This window comes from Triturus cristatus, chromosome 6 (assembly GCF_964204655.1).
Source record: "Triturus cristatus chromosome 6, aTriCri1.1, whole genome shotgun sequence".
Classification (NCBI taxonomy): Eukaryota; Metazoa; Chordata; class Amphibia; order Caudata; family Salamandridae; genus Triturus; species Triturus cristatus.
Genome location: NC_140589.1, coordinates 1,196,512,467 through 1,196,539,558, shown reverse-complemented (window position 1 = coordinate 1,196,539,558; position 27,092 = coordinate 1,196,512,467).

Genomic DNA, 27,092 nt, shown 5'->3' with positions numbered 1-27,092 from the left:
TTGTTCGAAATAGAAGCTTCTGAATAGGAGAAAAAGTCTGCAATAATGGCACTTTTGGTCACATTGAGGTTTCAAAAAGTAGTTATTCAACATGAGGCACAATCCAAATGACATTTTAAATCAATTTTTTTACAGTCCAAAAAATCAATTTTCTGATGAAAAACGATGAACCGTGACCTGTCGAAATTTCTCCAGATGGTCAGAAATCAAAATTTTTATTGTTTAATTTTTTGACTGCAAATGACTATTCCATGTAAATTATCACTTTTGGAACAAAAATAAGTGTGTTTAGACTCACTTTAATGACTGAAATTGGTCGAAATAGAAGCTTCTGAATAGGAGAAAAAGTCTGTAATAATGGCAATTTTGGTCACATTGAGGCTTTAAAAAGTAGTTATTCAACATGAGGCACATTCCAAATGACATTTTGAATAAATTTTTCTACAGTCCAAAAAATCTATTTTTTGATGAAAAACGATGACCCGTGACCTGTCGAAATTTCTCCAGATGGTCAGAAATGGAAATTTTTTAATGTTTAATTTTTTGACTGCAATTGACTATTCCATGTAAATTATCACTTTTGGAACAAAAAAAAGTGTGTTTAGACTCACTTTAATGCCTGAAATTAGTCGAAATAGAAGCTTCTGAGTAGGAGAAAATGTCCGTAAAAATGGCAATTTTGGTCACATTGAGGCTTCAAAAAGTAGTTATTCAACATGAGGCACATTCCAAATGACATTTTGAATCAATTTTTCTACAGTCCAGAAAATCAATTTTCTGATGAAAAAGGATGACCCGTGACCTGTCGAAATTTCTCCAGATGGTCAGCAATGGAAATGTTTTAATGTTTAATTTTTTGACTGCAAATGACTATTCCATGTAAATTATCACTTTTGAAACAAAAACAAGTGTTTTTAGAGTCACGTTAATGCCTGAAATTGGTCGAAATAGAAGCTTCTGAATAGGAGAAAAAGTCTGTAATAATGGCAATTTTGGTCACATTGAGGCTTTAAAAAGTAGTTATTCAACATGAGGCACATTCCAAATGACATTTTGAATCAATTTTTCTACAGTCCAAAAAATCAATTTTCTGATGAAAAACGATGACCCGTGACCTGTCGAAATTTCTCCAGATGGTCAGAAATCGAAATTTTTATTGTTTAATTTTTTGACTGCAAATGACTATTCCATGTAAATTATCACTTTTGGAACAAAAACAAGTGTGTTTAGAGTCAGTTTAATGCCTGAAATTGGTCGAAAAAGAAGCTTCTGAGTAGGAGAAAATGTCCGTAAAAATGGCAATTTTGGTCACCTTGAGGCTTCAAAAAGTAGTTATTCAACATGAGGCACATTCCAAATGACATTTTGAATCAATTTTTCTACAGTCCAGAAAATCAATTTTCTGATGAAAAAGGATGACCCGTGACCTGTCGAAATTTCTCCAGATGGTCAAAAATGGAAATGTATTAATGTTTAATTTTTTGACTGCAAATGACTATTCCATGTAAATTATCACTTTTGGAACAAAAACAAGTGTGTTTAGAGTCAGTTTAATGCCTGAAATTGGTCGAAAAAGAAGCTTCTGAGTAGGAGAAAATGTCCGTAAAAATGGCAATTTTGGTCACATTGAGGCTTCAAAAAGTAGTTATTCAACATGAGGCACATTCCAAATGACATTTTGAATCAATTTTTCTACAGTCCAGAAAATCAATTTTCTGATGAAAAAGGATGACCCGTGACCTGTCGAAATTTCTCCAGATGGTCAGCAATGGAAATGTTTTAATGTTTAATTTTTTGACTGCAAATGACTATTCCATGTAAATTATCACTTTTGAAACAAAAACAAGTGTTTTTAGAGTCACGTTAATGCCTGAAATTGGTCGAAATAGAAGCTTCTGAATAGGAGAAAAAGTCTGTAATAATGGCAATTTTGGTCACATTGAGGCTTTAAAAAGTAGTTATTCAACATGAGGCACATTCCAAATGACATTTTGAATCAATTTTACTACAGTCCAAAAAATCAATTTTCTGATGAAAAACGATGACCCGTGACCTGTCGAAATTTCTCCAGATGGTCAGAAATCGAAATTTTTATTGTTTAATTTTTTGACTGCAAATGACTATTTAATGTAAATTATCACTTTTGGAACAAAAACAAGTGTGTTTAGAGTCAGTTTAATGCCTGAAATTGGTCGAAAAAGAAGCTTCTGAGTAGGAGAAAATGTCCGTAAAAATGGCAATTTTGGTCACCTTGAGGCTTCAAAAAGTAGTTATTCAACATGAGGCACATTCCAAATGACATTTTGAATCAATTTTTCTACAGTCCAGAAAATCAATTTTCTGATGAAAAAGGATGACCCGTGACCTGTCGAAATTTCTCCAGATGGTCAAAAATGGAAATGTTTTAATGTTTAATTTTTTGACTGCAAATGACTATTCCATGTAAATTATCACTTTTGGAACTAAAATAAGTGTGTTTAGAGTCACTTTAATGCCTGAAATTGTTCGAAATAGAAGCTTCTGAATAGGAGAAAAAGTCTGCAATAATGGCACTTTTGGTCACATTGAGGTTTCAAAAAGTAGTTATTCAACATGAGGCACAATCCAAATGACATTTTAAATCAATTTTTTTACAGTCCAAAAAATCAATTTTCTGATGAAAAAGGATGACCCGTGACCTGTCGAAATTTCTCCAGATGGCCAGAAATGGAAATTTTTTAATGTTTACATTTTTTGACTGCAAATGACTATTCCATGTAAATTATCACTTTTGGAACTAAAATAAGTGTGTTTAGAGTCACGTTAATGCCTGAAATTGTTCGAAATAGAAGCTTCTGAATAGGAGAAAAAGTCTGCAATAATGGCAATTTTGGTCACATTGAGGTTTCAAAAAGTAGTTATTCAACATGAGGCACAATCCAAATGACATTTTGAATCAATTTTTCTACAGTCCAGAAAATCAATTTTCTGATGAAAAATGATGACCCGTGACCTGTCGAAATTTCTCCAGATGGTCAGAAATGGAAATGTTTTAATGTTTAATTTTTTGACTGCAAATGACTATTCCATGTAAATTATCACTTTTGGAACTAAAATAAGTGTGTTTAGAGTCACTTTAATGCCTGAAATTGTTTGAAATAGAAGCTTCTGAATAGGAGAAAAAGTCTGCAATAATGGCACTTTTGGTCACATTGAGGTTTCAAAAAGTAGTTATTCAACATGAGGCACAATCCAAATGACATTTTAAATCAATTTTTTTACAGTCCAAAAAATCAATTTTCTGATGAAAAACGATGACCCGTGACCTGTCGAAATTTCTCCAGATGGTCAGAAATCGAAATTTTTATTGTTTAATTTTTTGACTGCAAATGACTATTCCATGTAAATTATCACTTTTGGAACAAAAATAAGTGTGTTTAGACTCACTTTAATGACTGAAATTGGTCGAAATAGAAGCTTCTGAATAGGAGAAAAAGTCTGTAATAATGGCAATTTTGGTCACATTGAGGCTTTAAAAAGTAGTTATTCAACATGAGGCACATTCCAAATGACATTTTGAATAAATTTTTCTACAGTCCAAAAAATCAATTTTCTGATGAAAAAGGATGACCTGTGACCTGTCGAATTTTCTCCAGATGGTCAGCAATGGAAATGTTTTAATGTTTAATTTTTTGACTGCAAATGACTATTCCATGTAAATTATCACTTTTGGAACAAAAACAAGTGTTTTTAGAGTCAGTTTAATGCCTGAAATTGGTCGAAAAAGAAGCTTCTGAGTAGGAGAAAATGTCCGTAAAAATGGCAATTTTGGTCACATTGAGGCTTCAAAAAGTAGTTATTCAACATGAGGCACATTCCAAATGACATTTTGAATCAATTTTTCTACAGTCCAAAAAATCAATTTTCTGATGAAAAACGATGACCCGTGACCTGTCGAAATTTCCCCAGATGGTCAGAAATGGAAATTTTTTAATGTTTAATTTTTTGACTGCAATTGACTATTCCATGTAAATTATCACTTTTGGAACAAAAACAAGTGTGTTTAGACTCACTTTAATGCCTGAAATTAGTGGAAATAGAAGCTTCTGAATAGGAGAAAAAGTCTGCAATAATGGCAATTTTGGTCACATTGAGGTTTCAAAAAGTAGTTATTCAACATGAGGCACAATCCAAATGACATTTTGAATCAATTTTTCTACAGTCCAAAAAATCAATTTTCTGATGAAAAACGATGACCCGTGACCTGTCGAAATTTCTCCAGATGGTCAGAAATCGAAATTTGTATTGTTTAATTTTTTGACTGCAATTGACTATTCCATGTAAATTATCACTTTTGGAACAAAAACAAGTGTGTTTAGACTCACTTTAATGCCTGAAATTAGTGGAAATAGAAGCTTCTGAATAGGAGAAAAAGTCTGCAATAATGGCAATTTTGGTCACCTTGAGGCTTCAAAAAGTAGTTATTCAACATGAGGCACATTCCAAATGACATTTTGAATCAATTTTTCTACAGTCCAGAAAATCAATTTTCTGATGAAAAAGGATGACCCGTGACCTGTCGAAATTTCTCCAGATGGTCAAATATGGAAATGTTTTAATGTTTAATTTTTTGACTGCAAAAGACTATTCCATGTAAATTATCACTTTTGGAACAAAAACAAGTGTGTTTAGAGTCAGTTTAATGCCTGAAATTGGTCGAAAAAGAAGCTTCTGAGTAGGAGAAAATGTCCGTAAAAATGGCAATTTTGGTCACATTGAGGCTTCAAAAAGTAGTTATTCAACATGAGGCACATTCCAAATGACATTTTGAATCAATTTTTCTACAGTCCAGAAAATCTATTTTCTGATGAAAAAGGATGACCCGTGACCTGTCGAAATTTCTCCAGATGGTCAAAAATGGAAATGTTTTAATGTTTAATTTTTTGACTGCAAATGACTATTCCATGTAAATTATCACTTTTGGAACTAAAATAAGTGTGTTTAGAGTCACTTTAATGCCTGAAATTGTTCGAAATAGAAGCTTCTGAATAGGAGAAAAAGTCTGCAATAATGGCACTTTTGGTCACATTGAGGTTTCAAAAAGTAGTTATTCAACATGAGGCACAATCCAAATGACATTTTAAATCAATTTTTTTACAGTCCAAAAAATCAATTTTCTGATGAAAAACGATGACCCGTGACCTGTCGAAATTTCTCCAGATGGTCAGAAATCGAAATTTTTATTGTTTAATTTTTTGACTGCAAATGACTATTCCATGTAAATTATCACTTTTGGAACAAAAATAAGTGTGTTTAGACTCACTTTAATGACTGAAATTGGTCGAAATAGAAGCTTCTGAATAGGAGAAAAAGTCAGTAATAATGGCAATTTTGGTCACATTGAGGCTTTAAAAAGTAGTTATTCAACATGAGGCACATTCCAAATGACATTTTGAATAAATTTTTCTACAGTCCAAAAAATCAATTTTCTGATGAAAAAGGATGACCTGTGACCTGTCGAATTTTCTCCAGATGGTCAGCAATGGAAATGTTTTAATGTTTAATTTTTTGACTGCAAATGACTATTCCATGTAAATTATCACTTTTGGAACAAAAACAAGTGTTTTTAGAGTCAGTTTAATGCCTGAAATTGGTCGAAAAAGAAGCTTCTGAGTAGGAGAAAATGTCCGTAAAAATGGCAATTTTGGTCACATTGAGGCTTCAAAAAGTAGTTATTCAACATGAGGCACATTCCAAATGACATTTTGAATCAATTTTTCTACAGTCCAAAAAATCAATTTTCTGATGAAAAACGATGACCCGTGACCTGTCGAAATTTCCCCAGATGGTCAGAAATGGAAATTTTTTAATGTTTAATTTTTTGACTGCAATTGACTATTCCATGTAAATTATCACTTTTGGAACAAAAACAAGTGTGTTTAGACTCACTTTAATGCCTGAAATTAGTGGAAATAGAAGCTTCTGAATAGGAGAAAAAGTCTGCAATAATGGCAATTTTGGTCACATTGAGGTTTCAAAAAGTAGTTATTCAACATGAGGCACAATCCAAATGACATTTTGAATCAATTTTTCTACAGTCCAAAAAATCAATTTTCTGATGAAAAACGATGACCCGTGACCTGTCGAAATTTCTCCAGATGGTCAGAAATCGAAATTTGTATTGTTTAATTTTTTGACTGCAAATGACTATTCCATGTAAATTATCACTTTTGGAACAAAAACAAGTGTGTTTAGAGTCAGTTTAATGCCTGAAATTGGTCGAAAAAGAAGCTTCTGAGTAGGAGAAAATGTCCGTAAAAATGGCAATTTTGGTCACATTGAGGCTTCAAAAAGTAGTTATTCAACATGAGGCACATTCCAAATGACATTTTGAATCAATTTTTCTACAGTCCAGAAAATCTATTTTCTGATGAAAAAGGATGACCCGTGACCTGTCAAAATTTCTCCAGATGGTCAGAAATGGAAATGTTTTAATGTTTAATTTTTTGACTGCAAATGACTATTCCATGTAAATTATCACTTTTGGAACAAAAACAAGTGTTTTTAGAGTCACGTTAATGCCTGAAATTGGTCGAAATAGAAGCTTCTGAATAGGAGAAAAAGTCTGTAATAATGGCAATTTTGGTCACATTGAGGCTTTAAAAAGTAGTTATTCAACATGAGGCACATTCAAAATGACATTTTGAATCAATTTTTCTACAGTCCAAAAAATCAATTTTCTGATGAAAAACGATGACCCGTGACCTGTCGAAATTTCTCCAGATGGTCAGAAATCGAAATTTGTATTGTTTAATTTTTTGACTGCAAATGACTATTCCATGTAAATTATCACTTTTGGAACAAAAAAAAGTGTGTTTAGAGTCAGTTTAATGCCTGAAATTGGTCGAAAAAGAAGCTTCTGAGTAGGAGAAAATGTCCGTAAAAATGGAAATTTTGGTCACCTTGAGGCTTCAAAAAGTAGTTATTCAACATGAGGCACATTCCAAATGACATTTTGAATCAATTTTTCTACAGTCCAGAAAATCAATTTTCTGATGAAAAAGGATGACCCGTGACCTGTCGAAATTTCTCCAGATGGTCAAAAATGGAAATGTTTTAATGTTTAATTTTTTGACTGCAAATGACTATTCCATGTAAATTATCACTTTTGGAACTAAAATAAGTGTGTTTAGAGTCACTTTAATGCCTGAAATTGTTCGAAATAGAAGCTTCTGAATAGGAGAAAAAGTCTGCAATAATGGCACTTTTGGTCACATTGAGGTTTCAAAAAGTAGTTATTCAACATGAGGCACAATCCAAATGACATTTTAAATCAATTTTTTTACAGTCCAAAAAATCAATTTTCTGATGAAAAAGGATGACCCGTGACCTGTCGAAATTTCTCCAGATGGCCAGAAATGGAAATTTTTTAATGTTTACATTTTTTGACTGCAAATGACTATTCCATGTAAATTATCACTTTTGGAACTAAAATAAGTGTGTTTAGAGTCACGTTAATGCCTGAAATTGTTCGAAATAGAAGCTTCTGAATAGGAGAAAAAGTCTGCAATAATGGCACTTTTGGTCACATTGAGGTTTCAAAAAGTAGTTATTCAACATGAGGCACAATCCAAATGACATTTTAAATCAATTTTTTTACAGTCCAAAAAATCAATTTTCTGATGAAAAACGATGACCCGTGACCTGTCGAAATTTCTCCAGATGGTCAGAAATCGAAATTTTTATTGTTTAATTTTTTGACTGCAAATGACTATTCCATGTAAATTATCACTTTTGGAACAAAAATAAGTGTGTTTAGACTCACTTTAATGACTGAAATTGGTCGAAATAGAAGCTTCTGAATAGGAGAAAAAGTCAGTAATAATGGCAATTTTGGTCACATTGAGGCTTTAAAAAGTAGTTATTCAACATGAGGCACATTCCAAATGACATTTTGAATAAATTTTTCTACAGTCCAAAAAATCAATTTTCTGATGAAAAAGGATGACCTGTGACCTGTCGAATTTTCTCCAGATGGTCAGCAATGGAAATGTTTTAATGTTTAATTTTTTGACTGCAAATGACTATTCCATGTAAATTATCACTTTTGGAACAAAAACAAGTGTTTTTAGAGTCAGTTTAATGCCTGAAATTGGTCGAAAAAGAAGCTTCTGAGTAGGAGAAAATGTCCGTAAAAATGGCAATTTTGGTCACATTGAGGCTTCAAAAAGTAGTTATTCAACATGAGGCACATTCCAAATGACATTTTGAATCAATTTTTCTACAGTCCAAAAAATCAATTTTCTGATGAAAAACGATGACCCGTGACCTGTCGAAATTTCCCCAGATGGTCAGAAATGGAAATTTTTTAATGTTTAATTTTTTGACTGCAATTGACTATTCCATGTAAATTATCACTTTTGGAACAAAAACAAGTGTGTTTAGACTCACTTTAATGCCTGAAATTAGTGGAAATAGAAGCTTCTGAATAGGAGAAAAAGTCTGCAATAATGGCAATTTTGGTCACATTGAGGTTTCAAAAAGTAGTTATTCAACATGAGGCACAATCCAAATGACATTTTGAATCAATTTTTCTACAGTCCAAAAAATCAATTTTCTGATGAAAAACGATGACCCGTGACCTGTCGAAATTTCTCCAGATGGTCAGAAATCGAAATTTGTATTGTTTAATTTTTTGACTGCAAATGACTATTCCATGTAAATTATCACTTTTGGAACAAAAACAAGTGTGTTTAGAGTCAGTTTAATGCCTGAAATTGGTCGAAAAAGAAGCTTCTGAGTAGGAGAAAATGTCCGTAAAAATGGCAATTTTGGTCACATTGAGGCTTCAAAAAGTAGTTATTCAACATGAGGCACATTCCAAATGACATTTTGAATCAATTTTTCTACAGTCCAGAAAATCTATTTTCTGATGAAAAAGGATGACCCGTGACCTGTCAAAATTTCTCCAGATGGTCAGAAATGGAAATGTTTTAATGTTTAATTTTTTGACTGCAAATGACTATTCCATGTAAATTATCACTTTTGGAACAAAAACAAGTGTTTTTAGAGTCACGTTAATGCCTGAAATTGGTCGAAATAGAAGCTTCTGAATAGGAGAAAAAGTCTGTAATAATGGCAATTTTGGTCACATTGAGGCTTTAAAAAGTAGTTATTCAACATGAGGCACATTCAAAATGACATTTTGAATCAATTTTTCTACAGTCCAAAAAATCAATTTTCTGATGAAAAACGATGACCCGTGACCTGTCGAAATTTCTCCAGATGGTCAGAAATCGAAATTTGTATTGTTTAATTTTTTGACTGCAAATGACTATTCCATGTAAATTATCACTTTTGGAACAAAAAAAAGTGTGTTTAGAGTCAGTTTAATGCCTGAAATTGGTCGAAAAAGAAGCTTCTGAGTAGGAGAAAATGTCCGTAAAAATGGCAATTTTGGTCACCTTGAGGCTTCAAAAAGTAGTTATTCAACATGAGGCACATTCCAAATGACATTTTGAATCAATTTTTCTACAGTCCAGAAAATCAATTTTCTGATGAAAAAGGATGACCCGTGACCTGTCGAAATTTCTCCAGATGGTCAAAAATGGAAATGTTTTAATGTTTAATTTTTTGACTGCAAATGACTATTCCATGTAAATTATCACTTTTGGAACTAAAATAAGTGTGTTTAGAGTCACTTTAATGCCTGAAATTGTTCGAAATAGAAGCTTCTGAATAGGAGAAAAAGTCTGCAATAATGGCACTTTTGGTCACATTGAGGTTTCAAAAAGTAGTTATTCAACATGAGGCACAATCCAAATGACATTTTAAATCAATTTTTTTACAGTCCAAAAAATCAATTTTCTGATGAAAAAGGATGACCCGTGACCTGTCGAAATTTCTCCAGATGGCCAGAAATGGAAATTTTTTAATGTTTACATTTTTTGACTGCAAATGACTATTCCATGTAAATTATCACTTTTGGAACTAAAATAAGTGTGTTTAGAGTCACGTTAATGCCTGAAATTGTTCGAAATAGAAGCTTCTGAATAGGAGAAAAAGTCTGCAATAATGGCAATTTTGGTCACATTGAGGTTTCAAAAAGTAGTTATTCAACATGAGGCACAATCCAAATGACATTTTGAATCAATTTTTCTACAGTCCAGAAAATCAATTTTCTGATGAAAAATGATGACCCGTGACCTGTCGAAATTTCTCCAGATGGTCAGAAATGGAAATGTTTTAATGTTTAATTTTTTGACTGCAAATGACTATTCCATGTAAATTATCACTTTTGGAACTAAAATAAGTGTGTTTAGAGTCACTTTAATGCCTGAAATTGTTCGAAATAGAAGCTTCTGAATAGGAGAAAAAGTCTGCAATAATGGCACTTTTGGTCACATTGAGGTTTCAAAAAGTAGTTATTCAACATGAGGCACAATCCAAATGACATTTTAAATCAATTTTTTTACAGTCCAAAAAATCAATTTTCTGATGAAAAACGATGACCCGTGACCTGTCGAAATTTCTCCAGATGGTCAGAAATCGAAATTTTTATTGTTTAATTTTTTGACTGCAAATGACTATTCCATGTAAATTATCACTTTTGGAACAAAAATAAGTGTGTTTAGACTCACTTTAATGACTGAAATTGGTCGAAATAGAAGCTTCTGAATAGGAGAAAAAGTCTGTAATAATGGCAATTTTGGTCACATTGAGGCTTTAAAAAGTAGTTATTCAACATGAGGCACATTCCAAATGACATTTTGAATAAATTTTTCTACAGTCCAAAAAATCAATTTTCTGATGAAAAAGGATGACCTGTGACCTGTCGAATTTTCTCCAGATGGTCAGCAATGGAAATGTTTTAATGTTTAATTTTTTGACTGCAAATGACTATTCCATGTAAATTATCAGTTTTGGAACAAAAACAAGTGTTTTTAGAGTCAGTTTAATGCCTGAAATTGGTCGAAAAAGAAGCTTCTGAGTAGGAGAAAATGTCCGTAAAAATGGCAATTTTGGTCACATTGAGGCTTCAAAAAGTAGTTATTCAACATGAGGCACATTCCAAATGACATTTTGAATCAATTTTTCTACAGTCCAAAAAATCAATTTTCTGATGAAAAACGATGACCCGTGACCTGTCGAAATTTCCCCAGATGGTCAGAAATGGAAATTTTTTAATGTTTAATTTTTTGACTGCAATTGATTATTCCATGTAAATTATCACTTTTGGAACAAAAACAAGTGTGTTTAGACTCACTTTAATGCCTGAAATTAGTGGAAATAGAAGCTTCTGAATAGGAGAAAAAGTCTGCAATAATGGCAATTTTGGTCACATTGAGGTTTCAAAAAGTAGTTATTCAACATGAGGCACAATCCAAATGACATTTTGAATCAATTTTTCTACAGTCCAAAAAATCAATTTTCTGATGAAAAACGATGACCCGTGACCTGTCGAAATTTCTCCAGATGGTCAGAAATCGAAATTTGTATTGTTTAATTTTTTGACTGCAAATGACTATTCCATGTAAATTATCACTTTTGGAACAAAAACAAGTGTGTTTAGAGTCAGTTTAATGCCTGAAATTGGTCGAAAAAGAAGCTTCTGAGTAGGAGAAAATGTCCGTAAAAATGGCAATTTTGGTCACATTGAGGCTTCAAAAAGTAGTTATTCAACATGAGGCACATTCCAAATGACATTTTGAATCAATTTTTCTACAGTCCAGAAAATCTATTTTCTGATGAAAAAGGATGACCCGTGACCTGTCAAAATTTCTCCAGATGGTCAGAAATGGAAATGTTTTAATGTTTAATTTTTTGACTGCAAATGACTATTCCATGTAAATTATCACTTTTGGAACAAAAACAAGTGTTTTTAGAGTCACGTTAATGCCTGAAATTGGTCGAAATAGAAGCTTCTGAATAGGAGAAAAAGTCTGTAATAATGGCAATTTTGGTCACATTGAGGCTTTAAAAAGTAGTTATTCAACATGAGGCACATTCAAAATGACATTTTGAATCAATTTTTCTACAGTCCAAAAAATCAATTTTCTGATGAAAAACGATGACCCGTGACCTGTCGAAATTTCTCCAGATGGTCAGAAATCGAAATTTGTATTGTTTAATTTTTTGACTGCAAATGACTATTCCATGTAAATTATCACTTTTGGAACAAAAAAAAGTGTGTTTAGAGTCAGTTTAATGCCTGAAATTGGTCGAAAAAGAAGCTTCTGAGTAGGAGAAAATGTCCGTAAAAATGGCAATTTTGGTCACCTTGAGGCTTCAAAAAGTAGTTATTCAACATGAGGCACATTCCAAATGACATTTTGAATCAATTTTTCTACAGTCCAGAAAATCAATTTTCTGATGAAAAAGGATGACCCGTGACCTGTCGAAATTTCTCCAGATGGTCAAAAATGGAAATGTTTTAATGTTTAATTTTTTGACTGCAAATGACTATTCCATGTAAATTATCACTTTTGGAACTAAAATAAGTGTGTTTAGAGTCACTTTAATGCCTGAAATTGTTCGAAATAGAAGCTTCTGAATAGGAGAAAAAGTCTGCAATAATGGCACTTTTGGTCACATTGAGGTTTCAAAAAGTAGTTATTCAACATGAGGCACAATCCAAATGACATTTTAAATCAATTTTTTTACAGTCCAAAAAATCAATTTTCTGATGAAAAACGATGACCCGTGACCTGTCGAAATTTCTCCAGATGGTCAGAAATCGAAATTTGTATTGTTTAATTTTTTGACTGCAAATGACTATTCCATGTAAATTATCACTTTTGGAACAAAAACAAGTGTGTTTAGAGTCAGTTTAATGCCTGAAATTGGTCGAAAAAGAAGCTTCTGAGTAGGAGAAAATGTCCGTAAAAATGGCAATTTTGGTCACATTGAGGCTTCAAAAAGTAGTTATTCAACATGAGGCACATTCCAAATGACATTTTGAATCAATTTTTCTACAGTCCAGAAAATCTATTTTCTGATGAAAAAGGATGACCCGTGACCTGTCGAAATTTCTCCAGATGGTCAGAAATGGAAATGTTTTAATGTTTAATTTTTTGACTGCAAATGACTATTCCATGTAAATTATCACTTTTGGAACAAAAACAAGTGTGTTTAGAGTCAGTTTAATGCCTGAAATTGGTCGAAAAAGAAGCTTCTGAGTAGGAGAAAATGTCCGTAAAAATGGCAATTTTGGTCACATTGAGGCTTTAAAAAGTAGTTATTCAACATGAGGCACATTCCAAATGTCATTTTGAATAAATTTTTCTACAGTCCAGAAAATCTATTTTTTGATGAAAAAGGATGACCCGTGACCTGTCGAAATTTCTCCAGATGGTCAGAAATGGAAATTTTTTAATGTTTAATTTTTTGACTGCAATTGACTATTCCATGTAAATTATCACTTTTGGAACAAAAAAAAGTGTGTTTAGACTCACTTTAATGCCTGAAATTAGTCGAAATAGAAGCTTCTGAGTAGGAGAAAATGCCCGTAAAAATGGCAATTTTGGTCACATTGAGGCTTCAAAAAGTAGTTATTCAACATGAGGCACATTCCAAATGACATTTTGAATCAATTTTTCTACAATCCAGAAAATCAATTTTCTGATGAAAAAGGATGACCCGTGACCTGTCGAAATTTCTCCAGATGGTCAGCAATGGAAATGTTTTAATGTTTAATTTTTTGACTGCAAATGACTATTCCATGTAAATTATCACTTTTGGAACAAAAACAAGTGTTTTTAGAGTCACTTTAATGTCTGAAATTGGTCGAAATAGACGCTTCTGAATAGGAGAAAAAGTCTGTAATAATGGCAATTTTGGTAACATTGAGGCTTTAAAAAGTAGTTATTCAACATGAGGCACATTCCAAATGACATTTTGAATCAATTTTTCTACAGTCCAGAAATCAATTTTCTGATGAAAAAGGATGACCCGTGACCTGTCGAAATTTCTCCAGATGGTCAGAAATGGAAATGTTTTAATGTTTAATTTTTTGACTGCAAATGACTATTCCATATAAATTATCACTTTTGGAACAAAAACAAGTGTTTTTAGAGTCACGTTAATGCCTGAAATTGGTCGAAATAGAAGCTTCTGAATAGGAGAAAAAGTCTGTAATAATGGCAATTTTGGTCACATTGAGGCTTTAAAAAGTAGTTATTCAACATGAGGCACATTCAAAATGACATTTTGAATCAATTTTTCTACAGTCCAAAAATCAATTTTCTGATGAAAAACGATGACCCGTGACCTGTCGAAATTTCTCCAGATGGTCAGAAATCGAAATTTTTATTGTTTAATTTTTTGACTGCAAATGACTATTCCATGTAAATTATCACTTTTGGAACAAAAACAAGTGTGTTTAGAGTCAGTTTAATGCCTGAAATTGGTCGAAAAAGAAGCTTCTGAGTAGGAGAAAATGTCCGTAAAAATGGCAATTTTGGTCACCTTGAGGCTTCAAAAAGTAGTTATTCAACATGGGCCACATTCCAAATGACATTTTGAATCAATTTTTCTACAGTCCAGAAAATCAATTTTCTGATGAAAAAGGATGACCCGTGACCTGTCGAAATTTCTCCAGATGGTCAAAAATGGAAATGTTTTAATGTTTAATTTTTTGACTGCAAATGACTATTCCATGTAAATTATCACTTTTGGAACTAAAATAAGTGTGTTTAGAGTCACTTTAATGCCTGAAATTGTTCGAAATAGAAGCTTCTGAATAGGAGAAAAAGTCTGCAATAATGGCACTTTTGGTCACATTGAGGTTTCAAAAAGTAGTTATTCAACATGAGGCACAATCCAAATGACATTTTAAATCAATTTTTTTACAGTCCAAAAAATCAATTTTCTGATGAAAAACGATGACCCGTGACCTGTCGAAATTTCTCCAGATGGTCAGAAATCGAAATTTTTATTGTTTAATTTTTTGACTGCAAATGACTATTCCATGTAAATTATCACTTTTGGAACAAAAATAAGTGTGTTTAGACTCACTTTAATGCCTGAAATTGGTCGAAATAGAAGCTTCTGAATAGGAGAAAAAGTCTGTAATAATGGCAATTTTGGTCACATTGAGGCTTTAAAAAGTAGTTATTCAACATGAGGCACATTCCAAATGACATTTTGAATAAATTTTTCTACAGTCCAAAAAATCTATTTTTTGATGAAAAACGATGACCCGTGACCTGTCGAAATTTCTCCAGATGGTCAGAAATGGAAATTTTTTAATGTTTAATTTTTTGACTGCAATTGACTATTCCATGTAAATTATCACTTTTGGAACAAAAAAAAGTGTGTTTAGACTCACTTTAATGCCTGAAATTAGTCGAAATAGAAGCTTCTGAGTAGGAGAAAATGTCCGTAAAAATGGCAATTTTGGTCACATTGAGGCTTCAAAAAGTAGTTATTCAACATGAGGCACATTCCAAATGACATTTTGAATCAATTTTTCTACAGTCCAGAACATCAATTTTCTGATGAAAAAGGATGACCCGTGACCTGTCGAAATTTCTCCAGATGGTCAGCAATGGAAATGTTTTAATGTTTAATTTTTTGACTGCAAATGACTATTCCATGTAAATTATCACTTTTGGAACAAAAACAAGTGTTTTTAGAGTCACGTTAATGCCTGAAATTGGTCGAAATAGAAGCTTCTGAATAGGAGAAAAAGTCTGTAATAATGGCAATTTTGGTCACATTGAGGCTTTAAAAAGTAGTTATTCAACATGAGGCACATTCCAAATGACATTTTGAATCAATTTTTCTACAGTCCAAAAAATCAATTTTCTGATGAAAAACGATGACCCGTGACCTGTCGAAATTTCTCCAGATGGTCAGAAATCGAAATTTTTATTGTTTAATTTTTTGACTGCAAATGACTATTCCATGTAAATTATCACTTTTGGAACAAAAACAAGTGTGTTTAGAGTCAGTTTAATGCCTGAAATTGGTCGAAAAAGAAGCTTCTGAGTAGGAGAAAATGTCCGTAAAAATGGCAATTTTGGTCACCTTGAGGCTTCAAAAAGTAGTTATTCAACATGAGGCACATTCCAAATGACATTTTGAATCAATTTTTCTACCGTCCAGAAAATCAATTTTCTGATGAAAAAGGATGACCCGTGACCTGTCGAAATTTCTCCAGATGGTCAAAAATGGAAATGTTTTAATGTTTAATTTTTTGACTGCAAATGACTATTCCATGTAAATTATCACTTTTGGAACAAAAACAAGTGTGTTTAGAGTCAGTTTAATGCCTGAAATTGGTCGAAAAAGAAGCTTCTGAGTAGGAGAAAATGTCCGTAAAAATGGCAATTTTGGTCACATTGAGGCTTCAAAAAGTAGTTATTCAACATGAGGCACATTCCAAATGACATTTTGAATCAATTTTTCTACAGTCCAGAAAATCTATTTTCTGATGAAAAAGGATGACCCGTGACCTGTCGAAATTTCTCCAGATGGTCAAAAATGGAAATGTTTTAATGGTTAATTTTTTGACTGCAAATGACTATTCCATGTAAATTATCACTTTTGGAACAAAAACAAGTGTGTTAGAGAGTCAGTTTAATGCCTGAAATTGGTAGAAAAAGAAGCTTCTGAGTAGGAGAAAATGTCCGTAAAAATGGCAATTTTGGTCACATTGAGGTTTCAAAAAGTAGTTATTCAACATGAGGCACAATCCAAATGACATTTTAAATCAATTTTTTTACAGTCCAAAAAATCAATTTTCTGATGAAAAACGATGACCCGTGACCTGTCGAAATTTCTCCAGATGGTCAGAAATCGACATTTTTATTGTTTAATTTTTTGACTGCAAATGACTATTCCATGTAAATTATCACTTTTGGAACAAAAATAAGTGTGTTTAGACTCACTTTAATGACTGAAATTGGTCGAAATAGAAGCTTCTGAATAGGAGAAAAAGTCTGTAATAATGGCAATTTTGGTCACATTGAGGCTTTAAAAAGTAGTTATTCAACATGAGGCACATTCCAAATGACATTTTGAATCAATTTTTCTACAGTCCAAAAAATCAATTTTCTGATGAAAAACGATGACCCGTGACCTGTCGAAATTTCTCCAGATGGTCAGAAATCGAAATTTTTATTGTTTAATTTTTTGACTGCAAATGACTATTCCATGTAAATTATCACTTTTGGAACAAAAACAAGTGTGTTTAGAGTCAGTTTAATGCCTGAAATTGGTCGAAAAAGAAGCTTCTGAGTAGGAGAAAATGTCCGTAAAAATGGCAATTTTGGTCACATTGAGGCTTCAAAAAGTAGTTATTCAACATGAGGCACATTCCAAATGACATTTTGAATCAATTTTTCTACAGTCCAGAAAATCTATTTTCTGATGAAAAAGGATGACTCGTGACCTGTCGAAATTTCTCCAGATGGTCAGAAATGGAAATGTTTTAATGTTTAATTTTTTGACTGCAAATGACTATTCCATGTAAATTATCACTTTTGGAACAAAAACAAGTGTTTTTAGAGTCACGTTAATGCCTGAAATTGGTCGAAATAGAAGCTTCTGAATAGGAGAAAAAGTCTGTAATAATGGCAATTTTGGTCACATTGAGGCTTTAAAAAGTAGTTATTCAACATGAGGCACATTCAAAATGACATTTTGAATCAATTTTTCTACAGTCCAAAAAATCAATTTTCTGATGAAAAACGATGACCCGTGACCTGTCGAAATTTCTCCAGATGGTCAGAAATTGAAATTTTTATTGTTTAATTTTTTGACTGCAAATGACTATTCCATGTAAATTATCACTTTTGGAACAAAAACAAGTGTGTTTAGACTCACTTTAATGACTGAAATTGGTCGAAATAGAAGCTTCTGAATAGGAGAAAAAGTCTGTAATAATGGCAATTTTGGTCACATTGAGGCTTTAAAAAGTAGTTATTCAACATGAGGCACATTCCAAATGACATTTTGAATCAATTTTTCTACAGTCCAAAAAATCAATTTTCTGATGAAAAACAATGACCCGTGACCTGTCGAAATTTCTCCAGATGGTCAGAAATGGAAATTTTTTTATGTTTAATTTTTTGACTGCAATTGACTATTCCATGTAAATTATCACTTTTGGAACAAAAACAAGTGTGTTTAGACTCACTTTAATGCCTGAAATTAGTCGAAATAGAAGCTTCTGAATAGGAGAAAAAGTCTGCAATAATGGCAATTTTGGTCACATTGAGGTTTCAAAAAGTAGTTATTCAACATGAGGCACAATCCAAATGACATTTTGAATCAATTTTTCTACAGTCCAGAAAATCAATTTTCTGATGAAAAAGGATGACCCGTGACCTGTCGAAATTTCTCCAGATGGTCAGAAATGGAAATGTTTTAATGTTTAATTTTTTGACTGCAAATGACTATTCCATGTAAATTATCACTTTTGGAACAAAAACAAGTGTTTTTAGAGTCACGTTAATGCCTGAAATTGGTCGAAATAGAAGCTTCTGAATAGGAGAAAAAGTCTGTAATAATGGCAATTTTGGTCACATTGAGGCTTTAAAAAGTAGTTATTCAACATGAGGCACATTCAAAATGACATTTTGAATCAATTTTTCTACAGTCCAAAAATCAATTTTCTGATGAAAAACGATGACCCGTGACCTGTCGAAATTTCTCCAGATGGTCAGAAATCGAAATTTTTATTGTTTAATTTTTTGACTGCAAATGACTATTCCATGTAAATTATCACTTTTGGAACAAAAACAAGTGTGTTTAGAGTCAGTTTAATGCCTGAAATTGGTCGAAAAAGAAGCTTCTGAGTAGGAGAAAATGTCCGTAAAAATGGCAATTTTGGTCACCTTGAGGCTTCAAAAAGTAGTTATTCAACATGGGCCACATTCCAAATGACATTTTGAATCAATTTTTCTACAGTCCAGAAAATCAATTTTCTGATGAAAAAGGATGACCCGTGACCTGTCGAAATTTCTCCAGATGGTCAAAAATGGAAATGTTTTAATGTTTAATTTTTTGACTGCAAATGACTATTCCATGTAAATTATCACTTTTGGAACTAAAATAAGTGTGTTTAGAGTCACTTTAATGCCTGAAATTGTTCGAAATAGAAGCTTCTGAATAGGAGAAAAAGTCTGCAATAATGGCACTTTTGGTCACATTGAGGTTTCAAAAAGTAGTTATTCAACATGAGGCACAATCCAAATGACATTTTAAATCAATTTTTTTACAGTCCAAAAAATCAATTTTCTGATGAAAAACGATGAACCGTGACCTGTCGAAATTTCTCCAGATGGTCAGAAATCAAAATTTTTATTGTTTAATTTTTTGACTGCAAATGACTATTCCATGTAAATTATCACTTTTGGAACAAAAATAAGTGTGTTTAGACTCACTTTAATGACTGAAATTGGTCGAAATAGAAGCTTCTGAATAGGAGAAAAAGTCTGTAATAATGGCAATTTTGGTCACATTGAGGCTTTAAAAAGTAGTTATTCAACATGAGGCACATTCCAAATGACATTTTGAATAAATTTTTCTACAGTCCAAAAAATCTATTTTTTGATGAAAAACGATGACCCGTGACCTGTCGAAATTTCTCCAGATGGTCAGAAATGGAAATTTTTTAATGTTTAATTTTTTGACTGCAATTGACTATTCCATGTAAATTATCACTTTTGGAACAAAAAAAAGTGTGTTTAGACTCACTTTAATGCCTGAAATTAGTCGAAATAGAAGCTTCTGAGTAGGAGAAAATGTCCGTAAAAATGGCAATTTTGGTCACATTGAGGCTTCAAAAAGTAGTTATTCAACATGAGGCACATTCCAAATGACATTTTGAATCAATTTTTCTACAGTCCAGAAAAGCAATTTTCTGATGAAAAAGGATGACCCGTGACCTGTCGAAATTTCTCCAGATGGTCAGCAATGGAAATGTTTTAATGTTTAATTTTTTGACTGCAAATGACTATTCCATGTAAATTATCACTTTTGAAACAAAAACAAGTGTTTTTAGAGTCACGTTAATGCCTGAAATTGGTCGAAATAGAAGCTTCTGAATAGGAGAAAAAGTCTGTAATAATGGCAATTTTGGTCACATTGAGGCTTTAAAAAGTAGTTATTCAACATGAGGCACATTCCAAATGACATTTTGAATCAATTTTTCTACAGTCCAAAAAATCAATTTTCTGATGAAAAACGATGACCCGTGACCTGTCGAAATTTCTCCAGATGGTCAGAAATCGAAATTTTTATTGTTTAATTTTTTGACTGCAAATGACTATTCCATGTAAATTATCACTTTTGGAACAAAAACAAGTGTGTTTAGAGTCAGTTTAATGCCTGAAATTGGTCGAAAAAGAAGCTTCTGAGTAGGAGAAAATGTCCGTAAAAATGGCAATTTTGGTCACCTTGAGGCTTCAAAAAGTAGTTATTCAACATGAGGCACATTCCAAATGACATTTTGAATCAATTTTTCTACAGTCCAGAAAATCAATTTTCTGATGAAAAAGGATGACCCGTGACCTGTCGAAATTTCTCCAGATGGTCAAAAATGGAAATGTATTAATGTTTAATTTTTTGACTGCAAATGACTATTCCATGTAAATTATCACTTTTGGAACAAAAACAAGTGTGTTTAGAGTCAGTTTAATGCCTGAAATTGGTCGAAAAAGAAGCTTCTGAGTAGGAGAAAATGTCCGTAAAAATGGCAATTTTGGTCACATTGAGGCTTCAAAAAGTAGTTATTCAACATGAGGCACATTCCAAATGACATTTTGAATCAATTTTTCTACAGTCCAGAAAATCAATTTTCTGATGAAAAAGGATGACCCGTGACCTGTCGAAATTTCTCCAGATGGTCAAAAATGGAAATGTTTTAATGTTTAATTTTTTGACTGCAAATGACTATTCCATGTAAATTATCACTTTTGGAACAAAAACAAGTGTTTTTAGAGTCACGTTAATGCCTGAAATTGGTCGAAATAGAAGCTTCTGAATAGGAGAAAAAGTCTGTAATAATGGCAATTTTGGTCACATTGAGGCTTTAAAAAGTAGTTATTCAACATGAGGCACACTCCAAATGACATTTTGAATCAATTTTTCTACAGTCCAAAAAATCAATTTTCTGATGAAAAACGATGACCCGTGACCTGTCGAAATTTCTCCAGATGGTCAGAAATCGAAATTTTTATTGTTTAATTTTTTGACTGCAAATGACTATTCCATGTAAATTATCACTTTTGGAACAAAAACAAGTGTGTTTAGAGTCAGTTTAATGCCTGAAATTGGTCGAAAAAGAAGCTTCTGAGTAGGAGAAAATGTCCGTAAAAATGGCAATTTTGGTCACCTTGAGGCTTCAAAAAGTAGTTATTCAACATGAGGCACATTCCAAATGACATTTTGAATCAATTTTTCTACAGTCCAGAAAATCAATTTTCTGATGAAAAAGGATGACCCGTGACCTGTCGAAATTTCTCCAGATGGTCAAAAATGGAAATGTTTTAATGTTTAATTTTTTGACTGCAAAAGACTATTCCATGTAAATTATCACTTTTGGAACAAAAACAAGTGTGTTTAGAGTCAGTTTAATGCCTGAAATTGGTCGAAAAAGAAGCTTCTGAGTAGGAGAAAATGTCCGTAAAAATGGCAATTTTGGTCACATTGAGGCTTCAAAAAGTAGTTATTCAACATGAGGCACATTCCAAATGACATTTTGAATCAATTTTTCTACAGTCCAGAAAATCTATTTTCTGATGAAAAAGGATGACCCGTGACCTGTCGAAATTTCTCCAGATGGTCAAAAATAGAAATGTTTTAATGTTTAATTTTTTGACTGCAAATGACTATTCCATGTAAATTATCACTTTTGGAACTAAAATAAGTGTGTTTAGAGTCACTTTAATGCCTGAAATTGTTCGAAATAGAAGCTTCTGAATAGGAGAAAAAGTCTGCAATAATGACACTTTTGGTCACATTGTGGTTTCAAAAAGTAGTTATTCAACATGAGGCACAATCCAAATGACATTTTAAATCAATTTTTTTACAGTCCAAAAAATCAATTTTCTGATGAAAAACGATGACCCGTGACCTGTCGAAATTTCTCCAGATGGTCAGAAATCGAAATTTTTATTGTTTAATTTTTTGACTGCAAATGACTATTCCATGTAAATTATCACTTTTGGAACAAAAATAAGTGTGTTTAGACTCACTTTAATGACTGAAATTGGTCGAAATAGAAGCTTCTGAATAGGAGAAAAAGTCTGTAATAATGGCAATTTTGGTCACATTGAGGCTTTAAAAAGTAGTTATTCAACATGAGGCACATTCCAAATTACATTTTGAATCAATTTTTCTACAGTCCAAAAAATCTATTTTTTGATGAAAAACGATGACCCGTGACCTGTCGAAATTTCTCCAGATGGTCAGAAATGGAAATTTTTTAATGTTTAATTTTTTGACTGCAATTGACTATTCCATGTAAATTATCACTTTTGGAACAAAAACAAGTGTGTTTAGACTCACTTTAATGCCTGAAATTAGTCGAAATAGAAGCTTCTGAATAGGAGAAAAAGTCTGCAATAATGGCAATTTTGGTCACATTGAGGTTTCAAAAAGTAGTTATTCAACATGAGGCACAATCCAAATGACATTTTGAATCAATTTTTCTACAGTCCAAAAAATCAATTTTCTGATGAAAAACGATGACCCGTGACCTGTCGAAATTTCTCCAGATGGTCAGAAATCGAAATTTTTATTGTTTAATTTTTTGACTGCAAATGACTATTCCATGTAAAGTATCACTTTTGGAACAAAAACAAGTGTGTTTAGAGTCAGTTTAATGCCTGAAATTGGTCGAAAAAGAAGCTTCTGAGTAGGAGAAAATGTCCGTAAAAATGGCAATTTTGGTCACATTGAGGCTTCAAAAAGTAGTTATTCAACATGAGGCACATTCCAAATGACATTTTGAATCAATTTTTCTACAGTCCAAAAAATCTATTTTTTGATGAAAAACGATGACCCGTGACCTGTCGAAATTTCTCCAGATGGTCTGAAAGGGAAATTTTTTAATGTTTAATTTTTTGACTGCAATTGACTATTCCATGTAAATTATCACTTTTGGAACAAAAAAAAGTGTGTTTAGACTCACTTTAATGCCTGAAATTAGTCGAAATAGAAGCTTCTGAGTAGGAGAAAAAGTCTGCAATAATGGCAATTTTGGTCACATTGAGGTTTCAAAAAGTAGTTATTCAACATGAGGCACAATCCAAATGACATTTTAAATCAATTTTTTTACAGTCCAAAAAATCTATTTTCTGATGAAAAACGATGACCCGTGACCTGTCGAAATTTCTCCAGATGGTCAGAAATCGAAATTTTTATTGTTTAATTTTTTGACTGCAAATGACTATTCCATGTAAATTATCACTTTTGGAACAAAAATAAGTGTGTTTAGACTAACTTTAATGACTGAAATTGGTCGAAATAAAAGCTTCTGAATAGGAGAAAAAGTCTGTAATAATGGCAATTTTGGTCACATTGAGGCTTTAAAAGGTAGTTATTCAACATGAGGCACATTCCAAATGACATTTTGAATCAATTTTTCTACAGTCCAAAAAATCAATTTTCTGATGAAAAACGATGACCCGTGACCTGTCAAAATTTCTCCAGATGGTCAGAAATGGAAATTTTTTAATGTTTAATTTTTTGTCTGCAATTGACTATTCCATGTAAATTATCACTTTTGGAACAAAAACAAGTGTGTTTAGACTCACTTTAATCCCTGAAATTAGTGGAAATAGAAGCTTCTGAATAGGAGAAAAAGTCTGCAATAATGGCAATTTTGGTCACATTGAGGTTTCAAAAAGTAGTTATTCAACATGAGGCACAATCCAAATGACATTTTGAATCAATTTTTCTACAGTCCAAAAAATCAATTTTCTGATGAAAAACGATGACACGTGACCTGTCGAAATTTCTCCAGATGGTCAGAAATCGAAATTTGTATTGTTTAATTTTTTGACTGCAAATGACTATTCCATGTAAATTATCACTTTTGGAACAAAAACAAGTGTGTTTAGAGTCAGTTTAATGCCTGAAATTGGTCGAAAAAGAAGCTTCTGAGTAGGAGAAAATGTCCGTAAAAATGACAATTTTGGTCACATTGAGGCTTCAAAAAGTAGTTATTCAACATGAGGCACATTCCAAATGACATTTTGAATCAATTTTTCTACAGTCCAGAAAATCTATTTTCTGATGAAAAAGGATGACTTGTGACCTGTCAAAATTTCTCCAGATGGTCAGAAATGGAAATGTTTTAATGTTTAATTTTTTGACTGCAAATGACTATTCCATGTAAATTATCACTTTTGGAACAAAAACAAGTGTTTTTAGAGTCACGTTAATGCCTGAAATTGGTCGAAATAGAAGCTTCTGAATAGGAGAAAAAGTCTGTAATAATGGCAATTTTGGTCACATTGAGGCTTTAAAAAGTAGTTATTCAACATGAGGCACATTCAAAATGACATTTTGAATACATTTTTCTACAGTCCAAAAAATCAATTTTCTGATGAAAAACGATGACCCGTGACCTGTCGAAATTTCTCCAGATGGTCAGAAATCGAAATTTTTATTGTTTAATTTTTTGACTGCAAATGACTATTCCATGTAAATTATCACTTTTGGAACAAAAACAAGTGTGTTAGAGAGTCAGTTTAATGCCTGAAATTGGTAGAAAAAGAAGCTTCTGAGTAGGAGAAAATGTCCGTAAAAATGGCAATTTTGGTCACATTGAGGTTTCAAAAAGTAGTTATTCAACATGAGGCACAATCCAAATGACATTTTAAATCAATTTTTTTACAGTCCAAAAAATCAATTTTCTGATGAAAAACGATGACCCGTGACCTGTCGAAATTTCTCCAGATGGTCAGAAATCGAAATTTTTATTGTTTAATTTTTTGACTGCAAATGACTATTCCATGTAAATTATCACTTTTGGAACAAAAATAAGTGTGTTTAGACTCACTTTAATGACTGAAATTGGTCGAAATAGAAGCTTCTGAATAGGAGAAAAAGTCTGTAATAATGGCAATTTTGGTCACATTGAGGCTTTAAAAAGTAGTTATTCAACATGAGGCACATTCCAAATGACATTTTGAATCAATTTTTCTACAGTCCAAAAAATCAATTTTCTGATGAAAAACGATGACCCGTGACCTGTCGAAATTTCTCCAGATAGTCAGAAATGGAAATTTTTTAATGTTTAATTTTTTGACTGCAATTGACTATTCCATGTAAATTATCACTTTTGGAACAAACACAAGTGTGTTTAGACTCACTTTAATGCCTGAAATTAGTCGAAATAGAAGCTTCTGAATAGGAGAAAAAGTCTGCAATAATGGCAATTTTGGTCACATTGAGGTTTCAAAAAGTAGTTATTCAACATGAGGCACAATCCAAATGACATTTTGAATCAATTTTTCTACAGTCCAGAAAATCAATTTTCTGATGAAAAAGGATGACCCGTGACCTGTCGAAATTTCTCCAGATGGTCAGAAATGGAAATGTTTTAATGTTTAATTTTTTGACTGCAAATGACTATTCCATGTAAATTATCACTTTTGGAACAAAAACAAGTGTTTTTAGAGTCACGTTAATGCCTGAAATTGGTCGAAATAGAAGCTTCTGAATAGGAGAAAAAGTCTGTAATAATGGCAATTTTGGTCACATTGAGGCTTTAAAAAGTAGTTATTCAACATGAGGCACATTCAAAATGACATTTTGAATCAATTTTTCTACAGTCCAAAAATCAATTTTCTGATGAAAAACGATGACCCGTGACCTGTCGAAATTTCTCCAGATGGTCAGAAATCGAAATTTTTATTGTTTAATTTTTTGAGTGCAAATGACTATTCCATGTAAATTATCACTTTTGGAACAAAAACAAGTGTGTTTAGAGTCAGTTTAATGCCTGAAATTGGTCGAAAAAGAAGCTTCTGAGTAGGAGAAAATGTCCGTAAAAATGGCAATTTTGGTCACCTTGAGGCTTCAAAAAGTAGTTATTCAACATGGGCCACATTCCAAATGACATTTTGAATCAATTTTTCTACAGTCCAGAAAATCAATTTTCTGATGAAAAAGGATGACCCGTGACCTGTCGAAATTTCTCCAGATGGTCAAAAATGGAAATGTTTTAATGTTTAATTTTTTGACTGCAAATGACTATTCCATGTAAATTATCACTTTTGGAACTAAAATAAGTGTGTTTAGAGTCACTTTAATGCCTGAAATTGTTCGAAATAGAAGCTTCTGAATAGGAGAAAAAGTCTGCAATAATGGCACTTTTGGTCACATTGAGGTTTCAAAAAGTAGTTATTCAACATGAGGCACAATCCAAATGACATTTTAAATCAATTTTTTTACAGTCCAAAAAATCAATTTTCTGATGAAAAACGATGACCCGTGACCTGTCGAAATTTCTCCAGATGGTCAGAAATCGAAATTTTTATTGTTTAATTTTTTGACTGCAAATGACTATTCCATGTAAATTATCACTTTTGGAACAAAAATAAGTGTGTTTAGACTCACTTTAATGACTGAAATTGGTCGAAATAGAAGCTTCTGAATAGGAGAAAAAGTCTGTAATAATGGCAATTTTGGTCACATTGAGGCTTTAAAAAGTAGTTATTCAACATGAGGCACATTCCAAATGACATTTTGAATAAATTTTTCTACAGTCCAAAAAATCTATTTTTTGATGAAAAACGATGACCCGTGACCTGTCGAAATTTCTCCAGATGGTCAGAAATGGAAATTTTTTAATGTTTAATTTTTTGACTGCAATTGACTATTCCATGTAAATTATCACTTTTGGAACAAAAAAAAGTGTGTTTAGACTCACTTTAATGCCTGAAATTAGTCGAAATAGAAGCTTCTGAGTAGGAGAAAATGTCCGTAAAAATGGCAATTTTGGTCACATTGAGGCTTCAAAAAGTAGTTATTCAACATGAGGCACATTCCAAATGACATTTTGAATCAATTTTTCTACAGTCCAGAAAATCAATTTTCTGATGAAAAAGGATGACCCGTGACCTGTCGAAATTTCTCCAGATGGTCAGCAA